Consider the following 12660-nt stretch of genomic DNA (forward strand, 5'->3'; position numbering starts at 1 on the left):
ATATATATATATATATATATATATATATATATATATATATATATATATATATATATATATATATATATATATATATATATATATATAAAAATATATATATATATATATTTATATATATATATATATATATATATATATAAATCAACATATATAGAGTAAGAGAGAGGGAGGGAGAGAGAGAGATATATGTCGATATATAGGGATATACATATATATGTAGATATATAGATATGTTAACAACATCTACACAATCATGGAGGTACATATAAATGGGATACCTACCAAATACTGAATGCTTGACATACCGACGAGCGTAATCACGAGGCTTAAAGACCAAAAGATGACAGTACCGAAACACCAGAAGTGCGAGTTTTAAAATCCCGATGTTAAGATACTTTTAGTTAATGCTTCTGGTGTTGTGGTTCAGGTAGGTTACTGTGTGTAAGTGTGTTTCTGTGGTCTTTAGTGTGTGTAAGTGTGTGTTCTGAGTGTGTTGTGTGTTTCTGGGGAACTGTAATGTGTGGGTGTTGGTTTGCTTTGTGTGTTTGTTTGTGCGACCTCTGAGGTAGAATATTAAAGTAGGGGGATGTGGGGGGCTCAGCCACCCACATGGGGGGGTGTACGGGGGCTTTCCCACCAGCTCATACATAGTGTAGGATAGTTTGTTTGGATGTGGTGGGTAACAGTGTGTCTGTGTGTGCATGTGTGTGTTCTGTGTTACTTTCGTGAGTTTGAATGTTCGGTAATGTGGGATTTGGGAGTCTGGGCCCGGTACTGTGGGCATCGGAATTGTGTGTGTTCGGGATTCCATAGGTATCCCGTATACAGCAGTTGAAGTGTTCATATATGAGTATAACATGGACCATAGCAATCACACACTCTGCCACGACCAAACTATATGAACAAAGGATATGGAGAGTATATGCCTATACACTATTACAAATATGTGCTGTGGACATGAGCCAAAGCCCAAACAGGGTCAGTCACCAACACAACTCCAATGACTGCAAATACCTATGACAGTAATACACAGACAGCTTTCGTGTAGCAACATTTTATTACATTCCGATGTATTGCCAAAAGGATTCAAGGACTAACATCACCTGCATGCTATACAGGAACCATTTAACAGTGCCTTAATGAATCAGCCTGCAATTACCATAGTATTAGTCCACTAAAGGATAGGTGCTCAAATAGGGAAGGAACCCACGCACACATATCGAATATGTATAAAAGCAGTTCCTACACACCTGCATCTGCTATGTATACCCACCAACATCTCCCCCACACCCAAACCAATTACAATACATACTATAATAACATAAAAAATCATTCACTCACTGTACAACATCTGACAAAGCCTTAACATACCTTGTCAGAGACACACTAACATGGCCCTATGTGAAATAGTTGCTGTTATACAATGCAACAGCTGTTGATGTTACAGGGTTTGTTTGCACTAATCCCATTTCAGAGGGTTGTGTGTACACCAGAAAGTGTTATCAATTACTGATTAACAGCACAGTATGATACACATTTACACCACACCAAAGATGTCTGGTGAGCATACTGTAAACCACCTAACATTACATGCATAGCCATACAGCCTTGAGCTGCTCAAATATCCTTGCCAGACTGAAACATCTGCAGAAGTATCAGGTAGAAAACAAACCCTGCATAAGTAGCAATGTTCTGAAATATAACAGCTGTACTCACATGTTGAACAACATCTTCTAGGCATTACACACAATCCACGGGAGTCATGAAGCTATTATATCTCTGTGTGTCTCCATATAGCTGTTGCAATACATCACAAACAACACATCCAGGCCATCTTCCCCGAAAGTAAGGCAAAGGGACAACGCCCAAGTGGAGGACTCAATTATACACCACTGTTGCCATGGTATTGGCTAATGGAGTAGCTGCACAGCTGATGTGCATGTAATTAACTACTTTGGAACACCAATTGGTGGTCAGGATGGCACATGTTACCGATATTTAACTATAAAAGGACGGCTTGTCACACATTCAAACCATCTGTATATACCAGCAGAACATTACAAAGAATATTGAAATACAAACTGAAAAAGATTGAAGTAACAGTGAATGATACCTCAGGTTACTAATAAGGTATGTAGAACACTCAGTATGTCTGTGTATGTGGTACCTGTTCTGTAATAATTAAAGTGTACGCAATGCATATAGTGGAAACAGTTAACTTGTAGTGATGTATTGTTGAGCATAGTAATGCTTGTAGTATTTATGTGTGTACTGCTGTAGGTTACAAGGCAAACACATCATACACCACAAGGGATGCTATATAAGGGCTTTGAACCCAATTCCTCTCCAGCCGCTGTCAGTGGCAGGGTTGATCCAACAAGTATGTGCTATAACAAGGGATAGTATATGTTGATATATTGTAACAGTAGGCATATGTATGGGTGTATTACTGAGAATAACATGTTGAGGGTGGGCCTACTGTGCAATTATGATTTGCATTGTGGGATATTATGCCAATAACTGTGTAATGTACAGTATTGTAGGCAGATATGTATTACATTTTACATAACATTACTGTTAAGTTAGGCAAACATTAGTTATGTCTATTGGCATTTACAATACACAGTAACAGGATACATATGACTTGTAGTCACCCGACAGTTTATCAGCATGATAGCAAAGTAAAATGGAAGAGCTAGTAAGCTATCCATGCACATAAGGCATGTAATAGGTTCATAGGTTAATATGTTCATAGGTAGGTACAAGGCTGATTGCCCAAGGGCATTTATAAGCCTAGCTAGAGTGTGTTGGCTTCTGCCACCCCCTTAGGTTAGTTCTCTGTGCCTCTGAACAGCAGAGCCATTAGTTCCCTGTGCATGTGTCCAGCAGAGCCACTGCAGTGATCCCCAGGGTACATGTCTGTCTCCCATCCACCCATCAAGATTTCTCTTGAAGAGTGCTTGTGAAGGGCCCTGCCTGATGTACATTGGAATCATGTTCCAAAGCATGGGGAGTCTCTGGGTCAGGAATCTATCCCTCCAGGACATCCTAGTTATTGTTGTGGTTAGGTTTATATCCCTAGAGCATGTGGCTCAGGGGCTTTTGTTTAGGTGGAGCATATCCACCAATACTGGTTTGGACATGGGCCTTGTATGTCAAGCAGAGATCACCTCTGAGTACGCGGTATGCAACTGAGTACAGCTGGAGTTTCTTTAGTTGGGCTGCATAGGTCATCTGTTTGAGGTCAGTAATCCTCTTGGTGTGGTACTTTTGTGGACTTTCAAGCTGTTGCAGTTGTCCTGTAAGATACATCCCAAATGGAGTGTTGCATTCTTTAATGGGTCTAATAAGTCATGAGTAGAGAGGCACAACGGCCTTCTTTGTTCTGGATGCAAACCCATTTGAGATTAGGGGGGCCACGTAGAAGGATATTCTAACCACCTTGGCAATATGGTTATCAAATGAGAGATTGCTATCTACTTGGGTTCCCAGATCCCTTATTACCTTTTCTGTATGTAGGGGACTACCACCTATGTGGTAGTCCACAGGAAATTAGTTTTATTAAAGGGGATGACTATAAACTTTTTGGCATTCAGCTTGAGGCCATGATATTGACACCAGGTATCCGTCTCAGTGAGACCCTTCTGAATGGTGTCTGTATCAGCTGGAGAACCAATTATGGCCCCTAGTTTGCAGTCGTCTGCAAACCTTTTCAGCCAAAGTCCTCCTGTGCTTGCCTGTACCTCAGAGAAGTATATACCAAACATGAGGGGTCCTAGGACTGAGCCCTGGGGGATGCCATTTGTAACTGGTTTACAGTCGGACCTAGGGTATGCAACTCTCACTGTGTGGGTTCTGTCTGTGAGCCACTTTGCAAACCATCTTGTGACGTAGGGGTTAATGTTCAGGTGGATGGGTATGTTGATAATACCAGAATGGGGAATGGTGTTGAAAGCCCTTGAGAGGTCAAGGTAGGCTGTGTGACCCTCCTTACCCTCATCTAATGCCTTGATAACTGTCTCAAAGAAGTCCACCAGGTTTAGGAGGCATGGTCTGCCCTTAACAAAGCCAAATTGGATGGGGTCAAAGGTTTGGAGGTACCCAATGTCTCTGTGAATGAGATCCATGATGATGTGCTCCATAGCCTTGCAGACCAGGCTAGTCAGGCTTACAGGGCAATAGTTCCCGTGGTCCGTTGTGGCACCACCTTTATGGAGTGGGATAACTGTTGTTATGTGCCATTCAGTGGGCACAAAGCCTGATGCGAGGCTATTATTGAACACGGTGCTTAAGTGTGGAGCCAGTGCATTCTGAAGTTTGTGTAAAACGCAGCCTGGGATGTTGTCCAGTCCCATGGCTGTAGTAGTCAGCATTTTAGGTTGCACATCTGCAGCCGACATGTTCACACCTCTGTGCAGCACTTAGACATGCCCCCTGCACTCATGCACGTTTCCTGTGCACGTGGATTTTGTGGCAGCACACCTTCATTAATATGCATATGTTGCTGCTGCGCCATCTCTATGCTGCATGGTCGGCACAAGGCTAACGCCGTCCTTGCGCCGAGCTTCATGAATCCCAGGGTAAGTGTTTTTCTGTGATGTTAGAACTGTACTCCTGAATTATTTTAAGTATTTGTCTGTGATCTCTGAACTCCTGACTAGCACTGCGTAATAAAAGTATTGTCTTGTGTTTTGACTATTTGTTATTAAATATTTTTAAACCCTTTCAGCTGTGGCTGTTTTTGTAGAGATAATCTAAGCTCTTTAGAGTACTTGCATGCCTTTGTTATATTGTACAAAGCCACTTCAATAGCTTTAGCCCTGGGCTATATTACCAGTTGGATAATAATATTGCACAGTAATAATTGGACACCCTTTTAAGGGCCTTTGAGTAGCTGATAAATATTAGTGGTTGGTGGCAGCTGGTACTACTGTATAGTCTGAGAAAAAGGGGGCACAGCTGGAGAACCTGTGCCAGCCTTCCCCAGGAGTGTCTGTGTGGTTGTATAAACTCTTTTCAAAGTGTGTGTGTGTGTGTGTGTGTGTGTGTGTGTGTGTGTGTGTGTGTGTGTGTGTGTGTGTGTGAGCTACTTGGGCAGGGACACGAAGCACTGGTTGGACAGAGAGGGTGCTGGAGGTTTTACCTTGCCCACTAGGCTGAGATCTGAACCCTATAGCTGTGCCAGTGGGGAGTCTTATTGGGGACCTGGAGAGCAAGGGAGCAACCAGCCCTGGACTGACTGTGATCTTTGTGTGCTCTTAAGGGAAATTGCACTTTACTGTGTGTATTTCTTATCCTTTCCTCCTATATGAGATGCCCCTCACTGGTGTTAGTGGTGAGGATTGAAGCTCCTTGATTGCTGGGCCAGGGCACGGGTGTCACATAGACGGATCTTTTTTGGGATGTAGATGATGAAAATATAAATACAATTTTGTGTTTTTTGATTGGATGCAACTTGAGCAAGTGAAGCTGCCTATTGAAAGTTTCTGGAGAGATAAAGACTAACAAAAATCAATTGATGGTCATAAAATATATATAGTGATGAAAAATAAGAAAAAAAAAACAAGGTGAGTCATCTTTAGAAAAAGATAAATATATAGAAATCTTGTAGCTGGCTAGAAAATCTTTGAATTAGGTGGGCCACAAAGGGGGATTGAATTTAATAAATGGACCAGAATTAAGTTTTCAGAGGCTCAGTAAAACTGAAATGCATGATGGATACACTGCTTCAGTTCATGCAGTCCTATCATCGGTAGTACAGGACTTTAACACATTTATTTGGAGCATGGAAACATGAGGAGGGAAAGTGCTGATTCTGTAATGAGACAGATGCTGGCAAGGTTAATATGATTTGGAGTTGCACAAAAAAACTAGAAGACATGTATTCTTGAGTGGAAAGAAGTTTTTAAGATGATGCCTAAGGAATGGGAATTCATATTGCTAGGAGTAGTATATGAAAGAAAAGTGAGAAAGATACTAGTGACCTTAATGGAAGATGGGGTGTGGACTATTACTGTAAAGGGGAAATTGTATAGCATAATATAGCTGGTTTGGATGAACAGTGTGAAAACATACAGGACTGTGGCTACTTGTTAGATAGACATGGACCAGAAAAAGAAAGTAAAGTATAAGTGGAGTATAATTACATATCTATATGGGGGGAAAGGAAAAGATTGTACAGCAGCAAATGAAGATATTTATTCTAGATGATCTAGGGTGTTATATCCTTGATGAGGGATGGGGGTTGTTTTTCATCTATGCATAGGGAGCATATATTTATATCAGATGGGATAAATATGGAATGTCGCTCATTGCACATTAAAACCTTTTTGCGTTTGACGTTTGCAAACTTTGCAAACGTCCTTTCGAACATTTACTGTTTGCCTATGTGCAAAACGCACACATAAAGGTAAACCGTTTTCCCCACAGTTTGCAAAACAGTTGTTTGTCATTAAAGAACATACACTGAGTTATAATAACAATATTATTTTGTGAAACAAGATCTGGTTTTGAACTATGTGCTCTCTTTGTTTGGGAACATACTATCTAATGCCGTTGTAGGTTAACAGATATTTATTTTAGTAATAATTAATTCATGTTAGGACCCTCAGAATATTTTGGTTGTCTTTGTGTTCTGATTTATTTCTTCTAGGAATATTTTCTAAGTCATATATTTTACAGAATAAGTTCAACAAAACCTGAATATGAAGTGAATTTTCCATTTTTTTGGAAAGAGTATTTTATGAGAGAAGATTCTTTCCTATTCTCTATCTGGTTAACTTGACAAACTGTATATAAGCATCACCCTGAAACTTTACTACGTACTGAGCCATTTCTGACAAGTTTGAATAGAAGTGCTACTCAAAGCTATTGCAAAGGGAATCAATTTTTCAGCTGCTTATAGTGAACTATATGTTAGATAATTCCTATAGAGTTAACTTAAAGTGTCCTTTTAAAAATAATCATACTTAAGACAAAAGCAAGCATTAAAAGCTCAACATTTCATTATCTATCTATCTATCTATCTATCTATCTATCTATCTATCTATCTATCTATCTATTGTGGTACCTATATAGACCAACATTTCTAAAATAATAAGGCCAGTCTCCCTGTAGAAATGTATGCAACTCACTGTAAATCATCAGGTAAAGAATAATATTTTTAGGCAGATATTGATAAGTGTAAACAAGTATTTGTGTGTATATCAGTGCACACCCATATATGTGTATGTGTGTTACAGTATAGCTGTGTAGCTCTGTCCATATAGCAGAAAGGAAAGGGTGTGATTTCTGTTTTTTTTTTTTTGAGTAAGACATCAGATGAACTACTTCATAATTTATAAGCTTTGGGGGCAAAAGCCCTTGAACAAGTCCAAGAACATGGACTTGGTACCCTGTGTTAACTACCAGACTTCATCTATGCCTCTGCAATCAAACAGTCCACATTGAAACTGATCCGTATTACAATAAAATAAAAAAATTGTCCTAAAACCTTATTTATTTATTAAAAAATACCATAAGCAGCAGTGAAATTTCTATTTATTATTCCTTCATCTTCAGTATCAAGTGAATGTCCAACACATCCAATTGTATAATAACTAAATGTCTGCTGTGTCCATCATAATTGTAATAAAGTATTATAGATTCCCTCCCTAGGTTTCTGCTAAAATAGGCTCTACCTAGTTGAACTATGACAGTCATAATTGCAAATCAATACATAACTGATTCAGCTGATGGACTAATAGAGTTGTCTCCAGGGAGCAAATTTAACTGTATTATTGCATAAATAGCACCAACTTTTACATTTCTACAAAATATTAGGACAACTTCCAGATTTTAAACACTGACCAGAATTTCAAAATGGCATGGTATATCCAGACATTTTATGAAATATACCTCCAAACTGCAGAAATGTACAGAAAAAGCAGGCCAAACAAATGCAGTTTACTAACGGGGACTTGTTTCTGTTTGCCAGAATTTATTAGCTTCACTTCAGGCCAAATAAACTTCTGTGACCAAAGCTATCCGTTATTTTTCTTTAGTTACAAGAAAGGCAGTTGAATAACACGAGGTCCTTCAAAATATTTGTATCTGGAAAGTGTTAACTTCTTTCAGCCTTGGTAATTTGGAAACTCTTTCAAAAAGATGAAAGTTCCTTAGTAAAATCCAAAGTTCATCAGAAGTTTGCATTTGTTTGCAGCTGATTGTTGATTATTCTGAAACAAGATAGTATCAAGCTTGGCTATACAAACCTTCTTCTTTGGTCAAACGCCATGACAATTCTGATCATAATAATCATCTTGTTCAGCCAGGAAATGAAACCCACAGTGATATATGGACAGTACAAAATAGTACATCTGATAGCCAAGCAATGAAAGTATTCTTATAAGAAGGAAACCATACACTAAATTTTGTAGTTCTTTGTTTTTCTTTTGCAAACATTTTAGTGGAGTAGTTTTAAAGGGAAACACAATACAGATGCACAGTTTCCGATTTTGAATGACTGTATTATTTTATTTCTTAACATTTGTTGACTGGGATAATCTGAGTGAGTTGGCAATATAAACTGATTTTCAGCACATGTAACAAATTTAAAGTATATGGTTATAACCACAGGAAATAATTCTGACTCTTAATTGCAGGGTAGCCAGAGTAGAGCAAAGGGACAGCTACCCTGGGTGCAAGGTGTTGGGAGTACAATTGAGAGATGCAGATTAATCGGTAGTACAGGACAGACATTTCTTTCTGTGTCAACTCCAGTGCTTCATATGTGGGGTAAGTCAGGTATTAAAAGTAGAAGAGTTTTTTTTTTTTTTTTAGTCCAGGAATAGATCCTTTTTACTATTGAGGAGCACAAAAATGGACCTGGACACCCCCCCCCCACCCTTTTTCTTTTTTGTTTGCTCCTCAGCTTAGAGTTGAGGGGCACAGATTAGGATGAATGGACATGGCTTGGAGAGGGGTATCAAATAGTTAATGACATTGGCTGCTAGATGAGATAGCTACAGCTTTGCTTAAGAAAATTGTCTATTACATTTTGTTTCTCATTCGCTGCATACTGCCTTCCTCTTTCACCACCAAACAATATATTAAGTTGCCAGTCATTTTTATATTTTTGGGTTTTCTGTTGTGCTTCCTTATGACTTCAATATTACTGCATAGAGCTGTGATATGTATTGATTTGTAAATGAATGGTGATTATAGTGGCATTCCTAATGAGATATAATCATTGAGATCTGAAGTGATTTTTTTTTTTAGTAACAGGAGTTTTAATAAGAGGAAGCTATATTGAACATACAACAGCAGTTCAGTCATACTTGTAATTCTTTTCTTCATTATCTGTATTATCTATTATACATTTCTGTGTGCCCTTACATTACTTTTACACTTAGTGCTCTATCCCTTCACTATTTTACTCTCTTCTTCTCCCTTCCTATTGTCCCTTACACTTTGTACTTTATCAGTATTACTGTTATTGGGTCATTGCTATCATCACATAACATTTTGTTTGTATTCATTATTCTTCTTTTGACTTGCTTGTCTTCTGTTATTTATATTTGTCTGGGTTGAGACTGAAATGTGCCATTTGGAACAGTACACTTCCTTAGTTATCAAATTCAATAAATAAATAAATAAGTACTACAGTAAATAAATAAAAAATACAGTAAGGATCCTAATTACACTGTTGTCATAAATCTTACTACAATGGATTACAATATGCAAATAAAACGTTCCTGACAGAAGTCATAATTTTGAAAATCACTTTGTGTTTTATTTTTAAAACAAACACTACTCAACAAGAACCATTCTATAATATGGATAGCCATCTCCATGTAATGTATGTACATGAAGGAAATCTGCATTATTACTATGATAATGGAGTGAATTATCTCTGTCTTCCTTAGTTTTAGGAGATCTTTAAAATCTTCTAGATAAATTAAAGATGCTACATGTTTTAAAACATGTCCCCATGTAATCTCTTGGTAAATACCTAAACACTATGCATCATTAAATTGCATGATTCACTGAATGGCTTGCTTTATGGCTATTTCCTCTACAAATATGTTTGCAAGAAGTTTGGATGCAGTTATTTGCACCTGTAAGCATACCACTTTTCATGCATTTGCTTATATATTGGTGATCATGGTGTGCTGGTTGTGTACATGTGTGCAGGTTGTGTAAAGGTTGTGTACATGCTGTGTACAGGTTGTGTACAGGTTGTGCACAGGTTATGTGCATGTTGTGTGCATGTTGTGTACGTGTACAGGTGGTGTGCAGGTTGTGTACATGTTGTGTACATGCTGTTGCAGGTTGTGTACAGGTTGTGTGCAGGTTGTGTGCATGTTGTGTACAGGTTGTGCTCAGGTTGTGTACATGTTGTGTGCAGGTTGTGTATAGTGGTAGAGGCTGAATAAGCAGCTTAGATGCCAGATCCTTTATTCATTCTGTCTCTGCTGCAGTAGCTGCATGCCATTTTATTAGCTGTGGACTGATTCAGCTTTTTCTCACATGATAGATACTTCTCCTCCATGAATAAACATTGGAATAGTTAGCAACTGCGACATTACAGTATACAAGTGTGGCTGAAAACTCACATAATTATCATTGTTCATATGTCCTACAGTATGAATGCATAATTAAGATATGTCCAGCTTAAGAACAGAACTACAGCAGCATTGCCAGCAGGTAGATTCTGGTAAAATCCCCACAAAAATATAAGTACCAATGACACAAAAAAACATATAGAACCACTTTATCCAAATATAAAAAATAGCAATCTCACAAGTGGTTTCATGCAATCCTGAACTTCCTCAAGTAATTAAAGGAGTTACCATGAAGCTCAACCATTTAAAGTCTCTGCATCATGTGGCATACAGCAGTTCAATGTCTTAAAAGGAAAGCTTTTGTGACTGCCTTATAGCTAAAATGTTCATTCAAGCTTTGTAGTATAGTTGTGATTAGTGCCACAATTTATTTATATCCACATAAGTCTGTTGAAGTTTATAATGTCACCACCTCTTCTTCTTCTTCTTTTTCTTTCTGCTGTTCCCATTAGGGGGTTGCCACAGCGGATCAACTGTATCCATTTCTTCCTGTCCTCTGCATCTTTCTCTATCACACAAACTACCTGCATGTGTTCTCTCACCACATCCATAAACCTTAACTTAGGCCTTCCTCTTTTCATCTTACCTGGTAGCTTCATCCTTAGCATCCTTTTTCCAATATACCGAGCATCCTTCCTCAGCACATGTCCAAACCAACATAATCTTGCCTCTCTGGCTTTGTCTCCAAACCGTCCAACCTAGGCTGACCCTCTAATATACTTATTCCTAATCTTGTCCACTGTCATCACACCCAGTACAAATCTTAACATCTTTAACTCTGCAACATCCAGCTCTGGCTCCTGCCTTTTTGTCAATGCCACTGTCTCCAACCCAAATGACATAGCTGGTCTCACTACCCTCTTGTAGACCTTCCCTTTCACTCTTACTGGTACTCATCTGTCACAAATCACTCCTGACACTCTTCTCCACCCACTCCATCCTGCCTGTACTCTCTTCTTCACCTCTCTTCCACATTCACCATTACTCTGAACTGTTGATCCCAAGTACTTAAACTCATCCACCTTTGCCAGCTCTACTCCCTGTATCCTCACCATTCCTCTATCCTCCCTCTCATTCACACACACATATAGTCTGTATTAGTCCTGCTGACCTTCATTCCTCGCATCTCTAGAGTATATCTCCACCTCTCCAGGGTCTCCTCAACCTGCTCCCTACTCACCACCTCTAACATATATATTTAAAATTGTAATGCACAGATTTTAAAACTATGTGCTTCACCCTGGTCTGCAGCAAGTTTAACTAAGGATTTTTAAGTCGTCTTTTCAATTTCATAAACATGCTCAGGTATACATACCTCCAAATGTCCATTAATTTTTCCAACATAAACGGGTTAATATAGGTTACATGCATCTAATTAACACACATACTGTTTTGTACAATCAGCATATTGACAAAATGTATAAGCTTTCTTGCTTATAAGATTACCTCAACCATCAGCAACAAACACATATTTGCACTCTGCAGATTTTCTACATGGATGTTTCCATAAGCTTTCAGGTACCAGTGGACTAGTAGTCATGAGTGAGGGACTGAAATGCTAGTTGGGAGGTGTTGCCATAATGGTTAAGGTCTTTACCTCACAAATACAAGGTACGGGGTTTGATTCTAAACTCTTGTTACTGGCCACACTTATAGTAATCAGCAGACTGATAGCCTAGCATTTACCGATGAACCTAATTCTCTCATTTTTAACACAACTGTCATTTGTAATTTTTCTTATTTTTACAGATGAAACTAGGTAAATCACCAAATATTCCTTTTATATATGTCTTAGTGGTGAGAATATTCCAATTCATTTTAAAAATATGCATTTCTTTCATAGTGTTAGAATAAGTAAATAGTGTTTTAACTTGTTTTCTTCTCCTTACAATAACCAGTGTTTCAGTATCCAAAATAAGGCATAGCAGAAGAATCTCTATGCGCCATCATTTTGTCTTCTATTTCACCAATTACAATCAGCTTATGTTAAAGGTAAACAGTAACATATGGGAGTCACTATTTATCACACTGTCCTGATAACAATTTTGTGTGTGTG

This window comes from Protopterus annectens, chromosome 2.part0, assembly GCF_019279795.1.
Source record: "Protopterus annectens isolate FY-2018-M chromosome 2.part0, PAN1.0, whole genome shotgun sequence".
In the NCBI taxonomy this organism is placed as follows: Eukaryota; Metazoa; Chordata; order Ceratodontiformes; family Protopteridae; genus Protopterus; species Protopterus annectens.